Below are 15,253 nucleotides of genomic sequence, written 5' to 3'. Positions count from 1 at the left end.
AATATTGTAACTTCATTATTCAGCATAAAAAAGTATTAAATAGCTATACATAGTTACTCATAAAATTCAAATTTTTAATTACCCATGGCAGAAATAATTTACTCTCTACCGTGGTGAATTTAATTTTCATCGTTATCTATCTTTCATGTGTAAGTATTTAATAATTGTAAACAGTGTCACCAACATACACAAATATACAGTTTTTTGGGGTTTTTTGTTTTGTTTTGTTTTGTTTTTAAACAGGGTTTCTCTGTATAGTTTTGGTGCCTGTCCTGGATCTCCCTCTGTAGACCAAGCTGGCCTTGAACTCACAGAGATCCACCTGGCTCTGCCTCCCGAGTGCTGAGATTAAAGGTGTGTGCCACCACTGCCCGGCCAAACATGCAGTTTTTATATCAGAATTGAATTGAAATTCACTTACAAAAAAATAAAATACACTACCTTTTTTTATTGTTTTTTAATTTTTGTTTTTGAGGTCAAGTCTCATTCCAGCTGACCTGGAAATGACTCTATGGGCCAGACTGGCCTTGAACTCATGGCAGTTCTCCTGCCTCAGTCTCCCAAGTGCTGAAATTATAGGCATGAGATACCACATTTGGCAAAAGCTGTTTTATTTATGTATGTATTTATTCATTAACCTTTTATATTTTTTAAAACAGGTTCTTTCTATGCAGCCCTGACTTATATTTTTAAAGTTATTTTACTTTGTGTGTGTGTGTGTGTGTGTGTGTGTGTGTGTGTGTGTGTGTGTGTGTATGTGTGTGTGCACAGGTGCCCAGGGAGGCCAGAAAGTGGCATTGGATCCCTTGGAGCTGAAATTAGAGGCTATTGTCTGCCAAGCAATTTAGATACTGGGAACCCAGCTCCAGTCCTCTGAAAGAACAGGAAGTGCCCTTAATCACTGGGTCATCTTTCCAGCCCCTAAAACAACTTTTTTTTTCCAGATTTATTTTATGTTTTAAATTATGAGTATGTCTTGGGGCTAGAGAGATGGCTCAGCAGTTAAGAGCACTGACTGCTCTTTCAGAGGACCCTAGTTCAATTCCTACCACCTACATGACAGCTCAGAACTGTCTGTAACTCCAGTTCCAGGTGGCATCTTACAACCTCATATGGGCATACATCCAGGCAAAATATCAACACACATAATAAATAAATATGTTTTAAATTATGAGTATGTCTGCATGTCTGTGTATTGGCATGTGCATGTGAATGAGGGTTCCCTCAGAGACTACAGGTGTTGACTCCCCTGGAGCTAGAGCTACAGATTTATTGTGAGCTGCATGAGGTGAGTGGGTGTTGAAAACGGAACTGGAGTCCCTGGAAGAGGAGCCTCTGCTCTTAACCACTGAGCCATCTCTCCAGCCCCCACCAACCCCACCAAGCTACTTTTAAAGCATGTATGTTGTGATACCAGAAGATACCAAAGTACACATAATCATTTTATGTGTCCATTAGAAAATTATCTACAGGGCTGGTGAGATGGCTTGGTGGTTAAGAGCACTGACTGCTCTTCTAGAGGACACAGGTTCCATTCCCAGCACCCACATGGCAGCTCACAACTGTCTGTAACTCCAAGATCTGACACCCTCACACAGACATATATGCAGGCAAAACACCAATGTACATAAAATAAGAATAAATAAGTGATTTTTAAAAAATCATCTATTTCACCACTGATAATGTCAAACTCTCGCTCCTTGAAAGTTTTGCAATTCTTACATTCTGTAGAGTTTTCACCAAAATGTTTAAATTCCTAGTTTTATGCACTTTTGTGTCTGGTTCTTTCAAGGTTCCTATACTGAATTGTTGTTTCAAAGGCCACGTCTCTGGGTTCAAAATATTTAGGGAGAGAATCTGGTCGGATTAGGTGTTCTGGGATGATCTAATCAGCTATGGCTGGAGAAACAAGGCCTAAAAGTAACAGGGCTTCCTTTTGCAGGGAGCATGTAAGTCTCCGGGAAGGAAAGTGGGTAGGGATAAAGTACTTGTGCTCTCCAGTCCCCAGGGGCCAGGAAAGTTGGACGAGAGTTTTCCCCAGACTTTACTTTTCACATTATAAGGTTACGGATCTGAGAAATAAGGTCCAGAAGGCTCACTTTCTTCTTATGATTCTAGAACAAGGCTGGATCACGATGAGTGCAGCAAGCTTAGCTTGATCAATTAGATATTGAGGTGGTAAGGGTTCTTTTTTTTTTTTTTTTTTTTTTGGTTTTTTCAAGACAGGGTTTCTCTGTGTAGCTTTGCGCCTTTCCTGGTACTCGCTTTGGAGACCAGGCTGGCCTCGAACTCACAGAGATCCGCCTGGCTCTGCCTCCCGAGTGCTGGGATTAAAGGCGTGCGCCACCACCGCCCGGCAAGGGTTCTTGATCAGTTACCAAGAGTCCGCTGCTTCTAGCTTCCACAGTGAGTGGGAGTTTGGGGTGGTCAACTCGAACCTGTTCTGGAATAGCCTTTGTTTTCCAGTTCTACAGAAGGGTTTCCTATGTGAGGTGACATTTCCATGGAGATAGCTCGTTGCTTCAACTATTCCAGCTATTATCTTTCTCAAACAAGAACGGCAGGAGAGAGAGCCAGCCGGGGATTTAATTCTTCACTACTGCGGCTCTGTTGGACCACTTTTGTGTACATGTTATAAAAAGCAGAACACGGGCTGCAAGTAAGATGGCTCCATAGGTAGAGGAGCTTGCTGCCAAGCCTGATGACCTGAATTTGAACCCAGGGATCCATGTGGTGGAAGGAGATATCTCCCTCCCCCAAGAGTGCTGTGCAAGCCCACCTCCCATAAATAAATGTCACAAAAATTTTAAATCACATTTCCTTTTGATAGTTACTTGCTCCAGCCCTATTCTCCTTATTTTAAAAAGATGTGTTTTGATTGTGTGTGTCTGTGGGCACTGGCTCATGCACTTTGATTGTGTGTGTCTGTGGGCACAGGCTCATGCACTTTGATTGTGTGTGTCTGTGGGCACAGGCTCATGTGTTTTGATTGTGTGTGTCTGTGGGCACAGGCTCATGTGTTTTGATTGTGTGTGTCTGTGGGCACAGGCTCACCTGTGCACATGTGGAGGTCAGAGGACAATAAGGAATTGGTTCACGCCTTTTACCATGCAGATCCTTGCTGGCAAGCACTTTACCCACGGTCATCCCGGGCCCCAAGGGTTTTGCTATTTTTCACTCATGTGCAGTGCACGCGTGAAGCGTTTACAGTCTAGAAAGCCACATGCTTCCATCCTGAAACTTAGAATATGTGTTATCTTTAGTAATTATTTCCCATCTTCTCTTTCTGGAGCTCGTACTACCTAGATGTGGGGACTTCTGACTAACGGGCCAATTTCTTCATCGTTTCTCTCCTATGTCCGTCTCTGATCGTCCTACAGTCTTAGAGATTAGTTCAAATGTGTCTCCCACCCTTTTGTTTGTTTTTCTTTTTCTCTATTTAAAAACAAAAACAACAACAACAACAAAAAACAACCAAACATAAAAACTTCACTCTATTAATTTCCAAGCACTCTCTTGATTTGTTGAAGGTTTCTTGGTTGTATTTTTCGGCTTTGTTTTCTAGGAACAGTGTTTTCTCTTACTCCTGTGGAGCGTATTTATGCCACTCTAGCCTGGGAAGTTTCCTTGCTACATGGCTTCTGTTTCCTCTGGCTTCCTTTTTTTCTCATGTACACCCATTACTCTATCACTGGTCTTGAAAGATTTCTTCAATACCTTATTCTGCCGACGAGCATAACCTTGACGTTATAAAGCTCTGCATGAGTGGTCCTCATGTGGAAATTGGGAGGAGGGAGCTTGCTTGGCTATTCCTGACCAGGGCGAGCCTCAGATAAGGGGCCCTTCTCTCAGAGCTTCTCAGTTGCTGCAGGGCTGCAGACTGTCAGGTCTAAAAGAAAGGAGTCTGGGCTTTTACCAGATGTCAGACTTTGGGGAGCGTGGAGACAACCAGCAGCTTTCCCTAGTAGTTCATAGAAGGAATATCTTACAGACCATTTATCTCATAAGGCTTGATGTGGAAACTTACCGTAAGCTACTCACATCCGGACTGAATGTCTAGAAAGAGTGGTCCTTGGAAAACATGGGCTTTTAAGTTTCTTTTTATTGAATTTTCGTGGTGGTGGGGACACGCACAGGGCCTTGCCTGTGCTAGGCAGCACTCTGCCACAGAGCTGAAGTTTCTGACCTTCTCTGAGGTAACCCTTAGGGGTTTCCTGCCTCGGCTCCCCAAGCATCTGGGACACAAGGTAGTTCACACCAGGCTTCTCAATTTCAATTTGAGGAGTGGCTGTTTTTTCTCAATTACATGATTAGGGGACAAGGTGGGGAGGTGGGCATGACATGGTATGTGTGTGGAGGTCAGAGGACAGCTTGCAGAAGTCAGCTCTCTTTGTGCTGTGGAGATCCCAGGGATCAAACTTGTCACCAGGCTTGGTGGCCACACTTTTACTTTTGCTGGCTGAGCTATCTATCTATCTCATTGGCCTTTGAGAGGGGTTTTTTGTTTGTTTGGGATTTTTTTTTTTTTTGAGACAGGATCTCTCTATGCAGCCCTAGCTGTCCTGGAACTTACTTTGTAACTGGACTGGTCTGTAACGGGAACTCACAGAGATCCTCCTGCCTCTGCCTCCTGACTAACGGTGTTTGCCACCACATCTGGCCCTTGAAAAGCTTTTGATGGCGGATCCCTGATGACTACTTCATGAAAACTTCGTGTCTACCAGCGACACAGAGAGACGAGGGCGGGGTTGGGAGTTTGACGTTTAGACTACGGCTTTAAAACTCTTCAAGGGGCTCAGCTGTTAGGAGCACACCCTGCTTTTCCAGAGGACTTCTTTGAAAGAGTGGCCCACAGCTGCCCGTGACTCAGTCCCTAAGGGTCTTATGCCCCCTTCTGGCCCCCACAGGTTCCTGCACTCACATGGCATTCACTTACACAGACACACGGGCCGCATACACTCACGCAAGTGTAACTCATAAGTAAAAGCCAAATCTTTAAAACAACTTTTTTAGAACCTATGCTTCATGAAACTACAACCCTAACCAGGTGCATGGTGGCTCATGCTTCCCCCACCCCCCAGACTGGGTTTCTCCGTGTAGCGCTTGGCTGGCTGCCCTGGAACTCACTCTGTAGACCAAGCTGGTCTCGAATTCTGGAGAGATCCACCTGCCTCTGCATCCCAAACGCTGATCAGTGGCTCACGCTTTTAATCCCAACATTTGGGAGGCAGGAGCAGGCAGATCTGGGGGAGGGAGGGGCTTGCGATGTAGCTCAGTATAGGGAGTGCTTAGCGCGCTGGCGACAATGGGTTTAGTCACTTGTGTTACAACAGAGTGTTGCAAGCTGTGTAACAAGTCCACTTTTAGACAGAAAGAAGAGCTCCTATCTTCAATCCTGAAGATCGCACCCTACAATCTGAGTATCCTACCTTCAACCCTTAGCCAGTGCTGGGGATGAATCCAGGGTGTCACACTGAGCTTCCATAGGGAACCACCTGCAGCTGCAACGTGAACTCAGGAAAAGACCCCACAGAAGCAGGAGAGATGGCTAAGAGATAAAGGTGCCTGGCGCCAAGACTGATGATTTGAGTTGGATCCCCAGGATCCACGTGGTAGAAGGAGTTGTCCCCTAACCCCCACCCCTGCACACTTGCACATGTGAGAGCACACACACAAAACAAACAAACAAATAAATGTAAAATAAATTTAAGAAACAAACATGGTAGCATACACTTGCAATCTTTGTTTTTTTCAAGACAGGGTTTCTCTGTGTAGCTTTGGAGCCTGTTCTGGAACTCATTTTGTAGACCAGGCTAGCCTGGAACTCACAGAGATCTGCTTCCCTCTGTCTCTCAAGTGCTGGGATTAAAGACTTGTGCCGCCACCACCTGGCCTGCTCATACACTTTTAAAAACAATCACTTTTGGCCAGGCACTGGTGGTGCACACCTTTAATCCCAGCACTCGGGAGGCAGAGCCAGGTGGATTTTTGTGAGTTCGAGGCCAGCCTTGGCTATAGAATGAGTTCCAGGAAAGGCACAGAGCTACACAGAGAAACCCTGTCTCAAAAAACCAAAAAAAAAAAAAAGAAAAGAAAATATTGCAAGTGTATTTTGGCAGGATAATAACCCACTACATAACTTATAAATGGCCTTGTCCACCTCTATTAAGCGTGTTGTCAGGCTGTTTTTGTTGTGGTGGTGGTGGTGGTTTTGAAGTTGCTATGTAGCCCAGGCTGACCTCAAAGTCATAATCTCTCGTCTCAATCTTCAGAGTGCTGGGAGTCCAGGCATGCACCAACCACTCTTATCAGCTGTTAAATATTTGATTCATCCTGGAAACATTGAGATTGTTATTATATTTTGATGCCATACTCTCACTAGTTTAGTTTTTTCCATTTCTTATCTTTTTGTTTTTGTTTGGCTTGGTTTGGTTTTGTAGGGACAGGACCTTACTCTATCACCCAGGCTGGCCTTGAACTGGCAGCAGTTACAGGAATAAGCCACCACACCAGCTCTGTTTCTTGTCTTTCATCTGTGTCTGGTAAGTTGATATACAACACAGAACAGTCATCCTAAGTAATACAGCTTTCTCGTATTTGGCATATCTCTTAACAAACAAACAAACAAACAAACAAACAAACAAAAACCAAACCAGTCAAAGAGCTTTTGAGACAGATTGTATGTGTCACTTAAATTTATCTTTTATGAGTGTTTTGCCTGCCTGTGTGTCTGTGTAGCACCTGCATGCCATGTCTGTGGGGGCCAGAAGAGGGCAATGAATCTCCTGGAACTGGAGCTACAGACAGTTGTGAGCGGCCACGTGGGTGCTGGGAATCGAGCCCGGGTCCTCCAGAAAAGCAGTCAGTGCTCCTAACTGCTGAGCCGTCTCTCCAGCCTGTCTCTGGACACTTTTGTTTTATGATTTGATGTGAGCCACTCAGGCTTTCTAGTCTTTTCTTCCGCTGCCTTCCTCTCTCTCCAGGCCCCGGCCTCCGTTGCTTTCCCGTCTTGATTCTTGGGAGTGCTCCTCCTCCTCCTCCTTCCATTGCGTCTGTATTTTGTAGTAATACCACCATATTTTACTTTTATGTGATATTTTGCACTTTCAAAAACAGTTGTCTCTTAGGTATATTGGCACATGTCTTTAATCCCAGCACGGAGGAGGCAGAGGCAGGCAGATCTCTGTGAGTCTGAGGCCAGCTTGGCCTATGTAGTGAGCTCTAAGTCAGCCAGGGTTATGTAGAGAGACCCTGCCTCAAAAACAAAACTAATCCCACTTGTCTTGCTTTTCTCTGCAAAGCCTCATAACAGCCTCGAGTAGTAGAACTCATATTTACATGAGAAAAAAAAAACAAAACCATGTTTTCAACAACGTTAGTCTCACGGGTTTGTGCCAATCAGTGGTATGTTGGTACCTTGGTTGCTGTGACAAATGCCCCATGAAAAGCACACTAGAGAAAGAAAGGTTTTATTTGGGTTACAGTTCTAGGTTACAGCCCATTATCTTGGGGATGCTAAGGTAGGAACGTAAAACATAACATCCACAGTCGGGAGCAAAGAGAATCAACACATGGGTCCCTGCTTGCTCTCAGCTAGCTTTCACTTCTCTTACACTGTTTAAGACCCTTTGCCCAGGAAATGGTGCCGACTACAATAGACTGGGTCTTCCTACGTAAATTTTCAGTCAGAACCATCCCCCACAGACATGACCACAAGCCCTGGTCTAGATAACTCCACATTAAGACTCTCTTTCCTGTGGTTCCTGTGTTGTGTTGAGCTGACAGTTAAAATGAACCAGCAGAGTTGGTAAACATGTAACAAACACCTCTTGGACTGCAGTGTTCACCGTCTCACTGAAGTGAGTAATTTGACCACAGCCAATTTCGTGCTAACAATGTGATATCAGTTCACTCCCAAGTTTTCTGAACATATAGAAATTGGCTCTCACAAACAGGCAAGAGCCAGCTTTGGCACTGTTCATTTTAAATTCAGATTAAAAGCACATGAATGGCCGCAGGGCATAGCTCAGTGGCAGAGCACTTGCCTAGCATGGGCCTGTAGAATCCATTTTCCTTCAAAGCAACTTGCTTATGATCTTAAACAAAAGAGTATGGCAACAATGCAAAGGTGTTAGGATGTCCCGAGGTGCGGGACTGAGGCACTCGGCTCAACAGTCAGGAAAGAGCTGAATTCTGCCAACAATCATATGAGGTTGGAAAAACCCTTCCTTAGTTGAGTCTTGAAATGAGACTCAAGAGCGTGGGCTGTTATGGACTGAATGTTCTGTCACAGCCCCCTGAATTTATAATTTGATATCCTACTCCTCATGTGATGTTATTAATACAGGGCCCTCAGGAAGTAAGTAGGTTTTTAAGGTGGAATCCTCCTGAGTGGGATTAGTGCCCTTCCTTATAAAAAGAGGAAAAGAAGAAGGTATCTGAGAGCTTTTGAATCTTCTTCTCCGTGTGGTGACCCTCCTGGGAACCCAACTCTGGCACCCAGTTTTGGACTTTCCATTCCAGAACTATGAGAAATCAACTCTTATTGTTCATAAGGCTCTCTGTACGGTATTCTGCTCTAGCAGCTCAAACTGACTAAAAGAAATTGAAAAGCTGAGTATAGCCTTGTAAGAGGCCCTGGGGTAGAGACTCCAGCTGGGCCACACAGGAACACCCACAGGAAGAGTGAGAGAGTGAAGTGTGTGCTGTTTTATGTCACTCAAGTTTGCAGGATTTGTTTTGCAGCAACAGATAGCTAACACCACATATAGGAGTATGTCATGTTATGTAGAATTGTATCTTTTTTTGTTCATTTGTTTGGTTGAGTTTTGGTTTTGTTTTATTTTTGGTTTTGTTTTTTGTTGTTTTTGTTTTTGTTTTGTTTTTCAAGACAAGGTTACTCTGTGTATCTTTGGCTAACCTGGAATTCCAATCTGTACAACAGGCTGGCCTCAAACTCACAGAAATCCACATGTTTCTGCCTCCTGAGTGCTGGCATCAAAGGTGTGTGCCACCACCACCTGGCCCTAATCATCTCTTAATGTTAGTACATTGGCAACCACCAGATTTTGGAAGGAACTGATTTTGTTCCAACTACGGCACAAACCAAGCTGATGCTGTCTCCAGATCCTGTTTTTATATAGAAACTGTTCTTCATCTCTTGTCTTCCTCTTCTTGCAGTCCAGAATGTGGAGAGGTGTTCACAAGCTTTAATCATGAGAACGGAGGACTGCATCTTTCACTGATTAGAGTGTTGGGACTTCATGGAAAGATGGAGCACTGTAAATTAAGAAGCCTATCGTGGTTAATCTTCATTGTCAACAGGACTGGATTCTGAGTTAACTAGGAAGTATACCTCTAGAAATGTCCGTGAAGATGTTTCCAGAGAAGTTTAACTGAGGGCGGAAGACCCACCCTGCGTGTGAGCAGCAGCATCCCGTGGACTGGAGTACCAGGATGGGTAAAAAACAGACAGTGAGTGCAGTTCCAGCAGTCACCACTTTCTGCTTCTGGACTGCTGATGCGGTGTGACCGACCAGTCATCTCCCTTTCCTGCCAGCATGTCTTCACTGCCATGATGGACAACATTCCCTCTTAAAGCATTAACTATAACGAGCCCTTCCTTCTTCATGTTGCCTTTGTTAGCCATTTGTCACATCAACAAGAAAAGTAATGTGGGGCCAGGTAAAGTGGCACACACCTGTTATCCCAGCACTTGGGACGACCTAGACTACATACAAGATTATGCCTCAAATTTACAAAAAGAAGTCCAAGTTGTATTGGGTCCTCTGACAGCTACTTACTGTTGACCTCTGTGTCTCTGTGTTTGACGGCATTTTATGTGTCACTCCTGGATTAAAGTCCTGAGCTTTCGTTGTATGTTTTTTTTTGTTTGTTTGTTTTGTTTTGTTTTTTCACATAGCCCTGGCAGTCCTGGAAACCATTGTGTAGATCAGGCTGGCTTCACACTCACAGAGCTGCTTTCCTCTGCCTCCAGTGTGCTGGGATGAAAGGCATGTGCCATCAGCAGCCCTGTCCTGAAGTTTATCTTAAGGCTGAATGAGCTTTTTTGGCCTCTATTAAATCATAAGGCTAGGAAGGAAAAGGCACCAGAATCTTTTTAGGTTTTGTGGGGCGGGGGGAGGAGTACATGCCATAGACCATGTGTTGGGGTCAGAAGACATTTTGACAGCTAGTAGGAGTTGGTTCTCTCCTTCCACTATGTGGGTTCTGGGCATGGAACTCAGGTCTTCAGGCTTGGAGACAAACACCTTTTCTTGCTGGGCCATCTTTCTAGCCTAGATTTCCCCAACTTTTTGGCGTCTGTTGACTTGATGGCTGCCTACTTCCCTCTGTGACTACAAATGGTTTTGTAATCTCTTTATGGGTGGAACCATGTCCTGGTGGAACAATATCCTTTAGGAGCAAATATTAACCTGAATGTATGTTTCTAGGAAGTAGGGTCCTCCCTAGTGGCTTGGAATAAATGACTCTCTTGTTTCAGAACTCTTTTTTTTTTCTTTTTATATCAACACACCCCACGAGAAAAACAGGTTAGCAATCTCCTGGAGCAGAGCTGTCCACTGACTCTGGACCATCTGCCTGCCTCTGCATGTTGTGCCAGTACAAACAAACTTTAATCTTTTTTGAATCACTATGTTTGAGGATCACTACATCTTGGCCCTCCGTCATAGGTAAGCTCCCAGAAGAAACAACATTTAAACTAAAACCTCAAATTGCTAGAATTAACAAGCTGAGGCAGACCTGATGACTCACACTTGCAATCCCAGCACTTGGGAAGCCGAGGCAGGGAGAGAGAGAGTTTGAGGCCAGCCTGGGCTACATCCTGAGAACCCGTCTCAAAGAATAAAAATGAAAGAATGAACAAATCCTACAAAGAGTAAAAGAAAATGTTTCAGATGAATTACATTTACCTAAAGGTAGAAAGGTCAGTATGACTTTGACAAATGAGAGGATGGTAGAGATGCTGATAGTGAAGTAGTCTTCAGGATGGGCTCACATAGAAGTTTAAAGGTCAGTGTGATGGTCAGTTTTAATTGTCACCTGGGAAGATGATCTCAATGCAAGACTGTCAAGATCAAGTTGTCCTGTGAACTTGTCTGTGACTAATCATCATGGCTGCCTTAATTGAGCGGGGAAGACCTAACCCAGTGGGCAGTACCGCTCCTGAGGGTTATATCCTCAACAATTAAAGAGAAATGGAGGCTGTAAAGATGACTCAGTGGTTAGGAACGTTTATTGGTTTTTATAGAGGACCAGGGCTCAGTTCCCGTCACCCATGCAGTGGATCACAACTGCCTGTAACTCCAGTTCTTCTTCCAGGTTCTCTTCCAGCCTACAAGGACACCAGGAATGCATTAGTGCACATAAATTCACGAAGGCATTCATCTAAAAAAAAAAAGATAGATGATAGATAGGAGAGGCAGAATCTTTAAACAAAAAAGCAGAGAAATGAAGCTGAATAGAAGCGAGCATTTATAGTCATTCCTCTCTGTTCTTCACCGTGGAGGTGAATAAATGTTTCAAGTTCCAGTCCTTGCTATGATGGACTATATGTAACCTGGAATTATGAGCAGAATAAATCCCTTTCTCCAGTAAGGTGGTTTTTTACTTGTTTGTTTGGTTTGGTTTTGGTTTAGATCAGGGTATTTTAGAAATGAAACTAGGTTAGTTAGGTTAACATAGTTTTTTGCCCCCAACCCCAGCACTCAGTAGGCAGAGGCAGGCAGATCTCTGTGAGTTCGAGGCTGGCCTGGTCTACAAAGCCAGGTTCAGGAAAGGCGCAAAGCTACACAGAGAAACCCTGTCTCGAAAACAAACAAAAAAACCAAAAAAAAAAAAAAAAAAGTGTGAACTGGATGAACAGGTCTTCTGGGAAAGACTGTATATGAAGAGAAAGGCAGAGAGGAGAGTAAGAACTCTTATGTCATGAGGAAGAAAACCCCATGGAAAAAGAAAATCAGAGAGGGCATTATCACAAGAGCCCAGGGAAGCCTTTCCTGAAGCAAGGGCGGGGGGTATGGTCTAGCGTGCCTGAGGCCCTAGGTTCAAACCCCAGCTTTTGGGGGAGGGGTTGGTGTACTATATCACAAACTATTCAAAAACTGAATCATTCGGTTTGACCAAATGTGGGCCTTGAAAAATACCATTTTATTTAATTCCCAGGGATAAAAACCCATTTCTGGGATCCGAAGGAGCAATGGAGAGGAACAGGCCATAAGTATGCATCTGTCTTGCCATCTTTTGGGGAGATTTAGAGGAAAAACATGGATGATACACAAAGGGAGAAATAGAGTTAAGTAAGGCGTTTTAGAGCTGGGCCTTGGATGCCAGAAAGACAGTTCAGTGCGTAAGGGTGCTTGCCACCAAGTCTGATGGCCTGAGTTTGATCTCCAGGACATTTATGGTGAAAAAAAGAGGACCAACTTCCCGAAGATGTCCTCTGATCTCCACATGTAAGCTGAGGATATGATGTGCATGGACACGCACGGACACACACACACTCACACACACACACAGACACACACACACACACACACACTCAGTAGTACAGCATATATTTAGCATATGGAAACTCTGGGCTCAGTCCCCAGCTTCTTTCCAACCAAATTGGGTAAGATCCCAACAGGAGTGACTACAAAGGGAAATGAATGATTATGATCCTGGCGCTTAGGAGACAGGAGCAGAGGGGTTCCAAGTTCAGTACCAGCCTTGGCTACATAGTTCAAGTCCTTGGCTTAATTCTTAGGACAAAAGCAAAAGAGGAAGATGGCAAAATGCTATGTTAAATAAGCACTTCTGAAAAGAATTTTATTTTTATTTTCTATGCACGAGTGTTTGCCTGCATGTACATATGTATGCCTTGTGCTTGCCTGGTGCCCATAGAAGTCAGAAGACAATGGTGGATCTCCTGGAACTGGAGTTACAGATGTACATGAGCCAGCATGTGTATACTGGGAATCAAGCCCTGTCCTCTGAAAGAGCAGCAAATCCTTGTAACAACTGAGCCGTCTCTCTCATTTTCTTTTCTTTCTTTCTTTTTTTTTTTTCCGAGACAGGGTTTCTCTTTGTAGCTTTGCGCCTTTCCTGGAATTCACTCTGTAGTCCAGACTGGTCTCGAACTCACAGAGATCCGCCTGCCTCTGCCTCCCCAGTGCTGGAATTAAAGGCAGGCGCCAGCCAACATCACCTGGCTTCTCATTTTTTTTTTTTTAAAGTAGGAAAGAATGATCATTGAAAGAAAGAGACTAGTTTAAGAATGATGATAAATAACTTCTGGATATACTCAGTTTTGTGAAATATAAGCAAAAACTAACTACCTTCGCTAAAAGCACAAGTGATTCGAGCTTCACTATAATAATGGTCCTTAAGAAAAAAAACGATACATTTTACAAAGAAACAATGTAGTTCATTGACACTAGTTAAGTTACCCTGTATCCAATTAACAATGTGTGACCGTGCCAAGATTCTTGGCCGTTTTGTTAACTTAAATTAAGTTGGGAAAAAGCATAATAGTAATTGAAAAAGCAACTAATTATAAGTAATTATAAGCCAAATTATATTTATACCACAATTAGTGTTTGAGGTGGTTTAGTAGGCAGTCTTTGTTTCAATAAGCAACCATCAAATAATTGAATAGCTTGTAAAACACAGAAATATTCCTTTAATCTTTATTCCAACTACAACCACATCCTCCTTGAATTACTATTATAATAAATAAGTCACATTTATTATATTTTGTTCTAATCCCCAGTTTAAGTTAGATGTCTTTAAAAATATGGCAAAAATAGTATATGTACCTACCTCATCACACAGCTTAACAAATTTCATGGAGACATGTGAACCCATGCTCTTGTAAGAGAAAAGCAAATTTCAGCAGTGTTTTCAGTAATGATAATAGGGAAAGGTCACTTTGTCTTTCGACAACAATAGTTTTTTAATTTTACAAGATTGGGGAATTCCCCCCTCCCCCAGTAATCCCAAGTAACTAATAACTTTGTTACCATCTTTTGCTACTTAGGATAAAAAACTAAGCCGGGCGGTGGTGGCGCATGCGAGGCAGGCAGATCTCTGTGAGTTCGAGGCCAGCCTGGACTACAAAGTGAGTTCCAGGAAAGGCGCAAAGCTATAGAGAAACCCTGTCTCGAAAAACAAAAATAAAAATACAATAAAATAAACTAATTCGATCTTTAATTTATACTTTAGTTTACTAGTAAAAAGTCTTGGATACCTGTTTATACTATTATTATATATCCGTGAAAATCCTTCTTAGGCATTTGAGAAAGCACTGTAAATTTTTGGGGGTGAGGAGTGGTTGAGAGAAAGACTTTCAATTAGTTCATCCCTTTAAGAATAGTCCAAGAAAAATATTATCAAATAGCCTCGTGTTATACTTAATAAAGCTAGTTCCTGGAAAGTTTTGCAAACTACATCTCCACCAGTTGACCTAATGGATCACGGGTTGATAAAGGTGGCTGCTGCACTCAGCCAACTCCTAAGCGAGGCGAGGCACACGGTGGGAGGTAGGTAGCGCCGGAGCCCTGCAAGGCTGGGGCGCCACGTTGCTCTTCTCTTTTGAAATAGGAAGACAACGCTTCTGGCTATTGTGTAAACCCGTCGAGAGCGGCATTCATTCTCACATCAGATAAAAGCACCAGCAGAATTAAAGCGCTTTCCAGTCCGACCCCCGGCAACACGTACGTCACCGACAAACGTTAAGTTGCATTGCCTTGGCTGCGTTCGTCTCGAAAAAAACACATGAAAAAAATGGCTTAAAAGAGAAAAAAAAAAAGACAAAAACAAAAAAGCAAAACAAAACAACAAAACCCTCGGCTGAAGCGGGGAACTCCATAGGACCAAAGCCACCACGCCAACCCAGTAGGGGCCACCGCCCCCGCCGAGCCCCGCAGACACCCCTCAAGACTCCCTCTTGTTCTCTGCTAACCAGCTGTATGCAGCGTGGGACAGCCTTGTCTAACTCCCGCTCGCCCCAACAGTTCTCCAAGCAAGCCCAGCTTCCCAAGTGCCCAGCCGGACAACAGTGCGGTCTCCCGCTCTGGGGACAGCGGCAGCTCCATCTGCAACCAAGCTGCAAATCCTCTGCACTCCCAGTAGGCCCACCGCCAGCCAGCCGGCGCTCGGCGACGTTTGACTGACACGGCGCTGGGCCTATGAGGCCCCGAGGGCGGGGCGATGGCGTCACTTCCTGGCCTGCCGGGGAGGATGCCTTATA

At 43.9% G+C, this 15,253-nt stretch overlaps 1 long non-coding RNA gene across 1 annotated transcript; it reads right to left on the bottom strand.

Moving 5' to 3' along the window:
• Positions 1-11,239: 11,239 nt before the first annotated feature.
• On the bottom strand, positions 11,240-15,158 carry LOC128118668 (uncharacterized). Its single transcript, XR_008221294.1, has 2 exons — positions 13,825-15,158; positions 11,240-11,356 (listed from the first exon to the last, which is right to left on the bottom strand). It is a non-coding gene; the product is annotated as an uncharacterized LOC128118668 (long non-coding RNA).
• Between the last annotated feature and the right edge of the window lie 95 nt (positions 15,159-15,253).

The sequence above is a fragment of the Peromyscus californicus genome, unplaced genomic scaffold, assembly GCF_007827085.1.
Source record: "Peromyscus californicus insignis strain IS unplaced genomic scaffold, ASM782708v3 Scaffold_22__1_contigs__length_63687245, whole genome shotgun sequence".
Taxonomy (NCBI): Eukaryota; Metazoa; Chordata; class Mammalia; order Rodentia; family Cricetidae; genus Peromyscus; species Peromyscus californicus.
The sequence above is the reverse complement of the archived record's forward strand: the minus strand, read 5'-3'. Positions and strand labels throughout refer to the sequence as shown.